This window comes from Pristis pectinata, chromosome 17 (assembly GCF_009764475.1).
Source record: "Pristis pectinata isolate sPriPec2 chromosome 17, sPriPec2.1.pri, whole genome shotgun sequence".
Classification (NCBI taxonomy): Eukaryota; Metazoa; Chordata; class Chondrichthyes; order Rhinopristiformes; family Pristidae; genus Pristis; species Pristis pectinata.
Genome location: NC_067421.1, coordinates 42,229,966 through 42,236,856, shown reverse-complemented (window position 1 = coordinate 42,236,856; position 6,891 = coordinate 42,229,966). Strand labels below are relative to the sequence as shown.

Here is a 6,891-nt window from a genome sequence, read left to right as displayed (position 1 = left end):
CCCCTTTAAGGATGGCACAGCTGGAGGCGGGATGGAATGGTCCCGCCCTCCTTCAGTCGGCTTTCGTTGATTGGGCGACTGGGACGTCAATCTGTGCCCTGCGCGGCCGGGACGTCGTGCGCGTCGGACTTGACTTCCGGTGAGTAGAGAGGCTGGCGGAGGGCCGGACGCCATGTTTGATGGTGGAGTCTAGTCGGTTGTCTGTCCGGCCGAGCGGCCCGCCTCCCTGCCGAGCCTCGATTTTACTTCTTCGTCCGACGGGGCGGGGGGCCGTGGTGCCCTCTGCGGTCCATCAGCGGCGGCTGGGACGGGGAGAGGGCGGGAGGCCGCGCCCGATGGCGGCGCGGCTCCGGCAGCCGCTGTGAAAGGAGAATCGGGTAAGCGGGCGGCGGGTCCGGCGCCAGGCCGCTGCGCATGCGCGGGGGGCCCCCGCGGGGACGCGCGCGGTTGGTGGGAGGGGGCGGGGTTACAGCGTGTGCGCGCCCCCTCCCCACTCACCAGCTCCGGGGCAGGTGCGAGCGGAGGGCGCCGGCTGGCTCACCTGTGCTGCTGGCCTCTGCCTTTAATGACACATCGCTATTATAAATGCTGCATTGTGTGTATCGGTGCAGATAAAATATATTTATATTGTGGGCATTGCAGTTTAACTGATCTATGTTTTACGCCAAAGTCACATGTATTGATTTATTATTGTCACTTGTACCGAGGTACAGTGACAAACTTGTCTTACAAACCGTACAGGTCAATTCATTACACAGTGCAGTTACATTGAGTTAGTACAGAGTGCATTAATGTAGTACAGGTAAAACCAGTACAAAGTGTCACAGCTACAGAGAAAGTGCAGTGCAATAAGGTGCAAAGTCACAACAAAATGGATCGTGAGGTCAGAGTCCATCTCACCATATAAGGGAACCGTTCAATAGTCTTATCGCAGTGGGGTAGAAGCTGTCCTTAAGTCTGGTGGTACGTGCCCTCAGGCTCCTGTATCTTCTACCTGATGGAAGAGAAGAGAGAATGACCCAGGTGGGTGGGGTCTTTGATTATGCTGGCTGCTTCACCAAGGCAGCGAGAGGTAAAGGTAGAGTCCATGGAGGGGAGGCTGGTGTCCGTAATCGCTGGGCTGTATCCACAACCCTCTGAAGTTTCTTGTGGTCCTGGGCAGAGCAGTTGCTGTACCAAGCCATGATACATCCAGATAGGATGCTTTCTATTGTCCATCAATAAAAGTTGGTGAGAGTCAAAGGGGACAAACCAAATTTCTTTAGCCTCTTGAGGAAGTATTGGCACTGGTGAGCTTTCTTGGCTGTGGCATCTACATGATTTGACCAGGACAGGCTATTGGTGATGTTCACTCCTAGGAACTTTTACCGAAATAAGGTGGACTCTTGACCTCACAATCTACCTCATTATGACCTTGCGCCTTATTGTCTGCCTGCACTGCACTTTCTCTGTAACTGTGACACTTCATTCTGCATTCTGTTATTTTCCCTTGTACTACCTCAATGCACTGTGGTAATGAATTGGTCTGTATGAATGATATGCAAGGCAATTTTTTTCACTGTACCTTGGTACATGTGACAATAATAAACCAATTTGTAGTGGAAAAACTTTGTTTTGCATGCCATCTATACAGATCATTCCAAAACAGAATCAGGTTTATTATCACTGACATAGGTTGTGAAATTTTTTGTCTTGTGGCAGCAGTACAGTGTAAGACATAAAAATTACTATAAGTTACAAAAATAAGTAGTGCAAAGGAGGAATGATGAGGTTGTGTTTGTAGACCGTTCAGAATCTGATGGCGGAGGGGAAGAAGCTGTCCCTGTAATATTGAGTGTGGGTCTTCAGGCTCCTGTACCTCCTCCCTGATGGTAGTAAATGAAGAGGGCATGTCCCGGATGGTGAAGGTCCTTAATGATGGATGCCGCCTTCTTGAGACACTGCCTTTTGAAGTTGTCCTCGATGGTGGGAGCGTTGTGCTCATGATGGAGCTGGCAGAGTCTACAACCCTCTGAAATCTTGTTTGATTTTGTACATTGCATCGAGGTTATACAAAGGGAAAAGCAATGACAGAACGTAGAATATAGTGTTACAGTTGCAGCGAAAGTGCAGTGCAGGTTGATAAATAAGGTGCAAGGGCCACGACAACGTAGATTGAGAGATCTAGAGTTCCTGTAAAAGCACCATCAACTTTCAACTTCATATATCTAATGATTTGGACTTTACAGGGCACAGTTTCCAAATCTTATTGTACAAGATATCTTATCATGTAAAGTAGTTAGTTCTATGGGTTTGAAGTCATTGATGGATTTTGTCATTTAGTTTAACAGTTAAAGAAACCAAGCTGTGTTGCTTACAGTAATATCTGATCTGTTTTCCTCCTAACCTGTTTGTTGGTGAATTTGTGCACTTTCAGGGAAATACAGTTATAAGAGTCACAGGGGGATACAGCACAGAAACAGGTATTTTAGCCCACCGTTTGTGCCAACCATCAACCACTTGTATATACTAATCCTACTTTGATCCTTTTTTTTTAATTCTCATATTCTCATCTTCCCAGATTCTACCACTCCCCTACATATCAGGAGCAACTTACAGTGACCAATCAGCCTGCATGTCATTTGGTCTCTGGGAGAATATGCAAACTCCACACACATGGGACCCGAAGTCAGGATTGAACCTGGGTGGGACATAGCAAGTTGGTCATTAGCTCCTCAAGCCCAATCTGGCAATTGGTTTGATCATGGATGATCTGTCCCTTCTCTCTATTTACTTGTGTCTTCTCTGTCTTATTTCCTGCAATGTATTCATTTTCACTTTGAAAATTCTTATTCATTTACAGGAAGTGGAGTAAAGAGTTCCAAATTTCTCTCGCTCATTTTGTCACTTCCTAACTTCATCCCTACCTTCCCCCAAATGGTCTGACTGTGATTATATATATCCACATTTGTAATTTCCCCAACAATTTCTTTGTATCTACCTTATTAAATAACTTTGATCACTTCAAGGAGTAGGAGGACAATTTGGTTAAGCTTTGCCTTGTAATTTAACACCATATTAAGTCTGGTGAATCTCTTCTGTCTTCAAGGTAAAGGAACCAAAAGTAGTGTGCAAGAACTTCATCTAAATTGACACTTAGCATGCAGAGCAAAATGTTCAGTATCAGCAAAATCATTTTGCTAAATGATTGATATTTATCACAATGAGGAAAGTATTGAGGCAGTTGCATCAGAACAAGTCAGATGATTGAAGCAAAGTTTGTTGATCTCTTTCAGATTGAGTTTTGCTTCTCCATTTGCTTATTAATTAAGATTAGATGTGGGTATTTGTTGCTCCCTAGTACAGTAAGTGAAGAATTGGCAACTCTGGGCAGTACCACATGTAGGATAGTGAAATCAAAGCTAGAACAACACCTATGAGTTAATAGCTTCCTGTTTCTGTGTTTGTTATAGTGTCTTTAATCCTTCAGTGCCAATTTGTTTAGTGCATTGTGGTTGCCTTAACTTAAAACCTATGGCCAAAAACACATTCTCTGAATAATTTTTAAAGTTTTTTGCTTGTGCTGTAAGCAATGTGCATGGTAATTCTTCCACTCCTGCTGAAACTAAGGGAAGTCCATGAGTCAGGCCTATTCTCTGGTGGTCTCTTGGGATTGAGGATGACTGGTTTTCACTTCAGTTCTGTGGTTTCTGAAGAACTGACAAGGCCAATGTGGGACCTTCAAACTTTGATACAGATGAGGCAGGGCATGCTTGGCTGGGTGGGTAGTTTGGAGCAACTTAAGAGCCATAAGAAGCAGGAGCAGAAGTAGGCCAGTCAACCTGATTATGGCTAATCCAGTCTTGACCTCATCACCACTTTCCAGTGCTCTTCCTATTCCTTTATAGTTGAAAAATCTGTCTGCTCTTGCTCAATATATTAATTGACTCCACTTCAACAGCTCTCTGGGGGTAAAGAATTTTAAAGATTCACTTGTGAGCATAATACAAGCATAAAGATACAACTTGACCTCCCTCCCCCAAATTTTGTATCATCTGCAAATCTGGCTACTGTACATCAGCTTCCTTTGAGCTCTCAGCACTGAGTTACTGAGGCACTCCACTGGTTACTGGTTGTCAACCTGAACATGACTCCCTTATCTCTTGCTTCCTGCTAGTTAGTTAATCCTCTATCCATACTAAAATACTACTTCCAACACCACGAGCCCTTATCATTGTAAAGTAACCTCTTGTGTGGTACTTTATTGAAAGCCTTTTGAAAATCCAAATATATTTCATCAGCTTGTTTCTCTCTATCCACCCTGTCTAATGCTTTCTCAAAGAACTCTAATCAATTTATTAGATGTGATTTTTCCCCTCTATGAAGCCATGGTGATTCTTTTTGATTGTTATTACCTCCTTAACAATAGATCCTAACATTTTTCCAAGAACAGGTCTACAGTTATCCACTTTTTGCGTAAGCAATTGGCAGTTTTCCAATCCTCTGACACCTCTCCAGAATCTAAGGATTTTTGGAAGATTACATCACTGCATCCATTATCTCTATGGCCACTATTTTTAGGATCCTCGGATGCAAACATCAGTAAGATCACTTCTCATTCTTCTAAATTTCAATTAATATGTGTTAAAATCTGTTCAGCCTTTCTTCATTTGTCAATCTAGTTAACCTGGGCACTGCTTCCAATGCAAATCTATCTCTCCTTCAATATAGAGATCAAAGCTGTGCACAGTAATTCAGCTGAGGTCTCATGAGCATCCTGCAAAACTTCCATCAAAACATCCCTTTTATACAGCACACCCATTGCAAGAAAGGCCAACATTCCATTAGCCTTGATAGTTACTCGCTGTAAATGTGTGCTGTCTTTCTGTGTTTCATGTAGTTTGTGTTCTCCTCACAACTACTAATCCACTATCTTTGTATCATCAGGTGATGTGGTCCTTTCACTAAGTTTCTGTGTGTTCCTTATACATGGACCCAAATGCACCTCATCCTTCACTTTTAGCTGTTGTGGGCTAGCGATTTCCAGGAATTTGTGGGGATGTTGCATATTTTCAGTGAGGTTTTGGAAACATTCCTGAATCTTTTTCTCTCTCTACCTGGTAATCTCTTCCTGTGAGCACGCTTAGAATTGAATGCTTCCTTTATGTGTCGGGTATGTGAATGATGTGTCCTGTCCAGCAGAACCAACTGATTGTAATTCAGGCCTCATTGCTGGGGATGTTAGGCTGGGAGAGGAAACTGATGTTAGTTTTTTTATATACAAGATTTCTTTATTAGTCACATGTACATTGAAACACATAGTGAAATGCATCTTTTTGTGAAGAATGTTTTGGGGGCAGCCTGCAAGTGTTGCCACGCTTCCGGCGCCAACATAGCATGCTCACAACTTTCTAAGCTGTATGTCTTTGGAATGTGGGAGGAAACCGGAACACCCGGAGGAAAGTCATGCAGTCACGGGGAGACTTATCTTGCTAGTGGATTTTGCAGAGACACTGTTGAGGTGATATCTCTCCAGTGCTTTGAGATGCCTACTATAAGTGGTTCCAGTCTCAGGAGCATGCAGTATGGCATAGATTATTGCTGTACTATAGACCATGAACCTTGTGCTGGGTTTGCAATGGTGACCTTCACACACTTTTCCTCAGGCAGCCAAAAGCTGTGTTGGTGCTTTGAGGTTGATGGTGAATTTCATCACTGATGTCTTCCTTTGTTGGCCTCATGATGTCTTTTTCTGCCTTAACCATCAAGTCTCAGTAAATGACTGGGCACAACATCTCTACCACTGGGAGTGGAGCAGCAGGAGCACAGCTGGTAGAGGTGTGGTGGGGCAGAGTGAGACTAGGAATAGGATGCTGAAACATGGGCAGGCAGAGGGGTCAGAGTGCAGAAGGGAGGGTAGGCAAGAGTTGGGGGGGGGGGAGGGGGGTTGCTGGAGCATGATTGGGACTGGAAATGGGGTGGGCTGGAGGTCTGCTTGGCCAAGTGAGGAGCTGGAGAACAGTAAATGTGGTATCTTTATTCAAGAAGACCAGTAGGGATGTCAGGTATTGATACAAATCTGCGAGTCTAACATCAGTCATAGGGAAATTATTGGAAAAATATTCTGAGGGACGGGATTATTCTATACTGGGAAAGGCAGGGATTAATCAGAGATAACATGGGCTTGTTCGGGGCAGATCTTGACTAAGTGATTTGATTGAATATTTTGAAGAATTAATAAACTGTATTGATGATGGCAATGTAGCTGATATGGTCTGCATGAAATTTAGTAAGGCTTTTAACAAAGTCACATAGGGGAAATTGTTCCACAAGGTTAAAGCCCAAGGGATCCAGAGAAAATTGGCAAATTGGATCCAAAATTGGCTTGGTAATGCTAGGTAGGAGGTGATGGTGGTGGTTTGTTTTGTGATTGCAAGCCTGTGACCAGTGTTGTACCAGAGGGTTTGGTGCTGGGACCTACAGTTTATTATATACATTAATTTGGATATGAATGCAGGAGGAATAATTAGTAAGTTTGTACCTAACAGAAAATTAGCGGTATTGATAGCGAGGAGGGTAGTCGTGTGTAATGAGGTAAGATTAACAAAAGTATTGCCTAGGGAGTAGTGATCACAACATGGTAGACTTCTGGACAGTTTGAGGATGAACAGCCAAGGTCCATAACCAGTGTCCCCAACTTAAATTAAACCAAGTCGATGTGGTTTTATGAAAGGTAGATCATGTTTAACAAATCTATTAGAGTTCTTTGAGCATGGCACAAGCAGAGTTGATACAAAGCAACCTTAGCTGTAGTATTTGGATTTCCAGAAGGCATTTGAGAAGAGGCCACAAACGGCTGGTGCACAGTGTAAGAGGGGGAAGTGTGCTAGCTAGCATGAATTGAAGACAGAA

General features: G+C 43.7%; 1 protein-coding gene across 1 annotated transcript in view; it reads left to right on the top strand.

Annotated features, from left to right (window-relative positions):
- The window catches only part of ep400 (E1A binding protein p400), a 146,007-nt gene continuing 139,116 nt past the window's right edge, over positions 1–6,891 (top strand). The window contains 1 exon segment of the mRNA XM_052031815.1: positions 1–377. The gene's annotated coding sequence lies outside the window, so the exon portion shown is untranslated.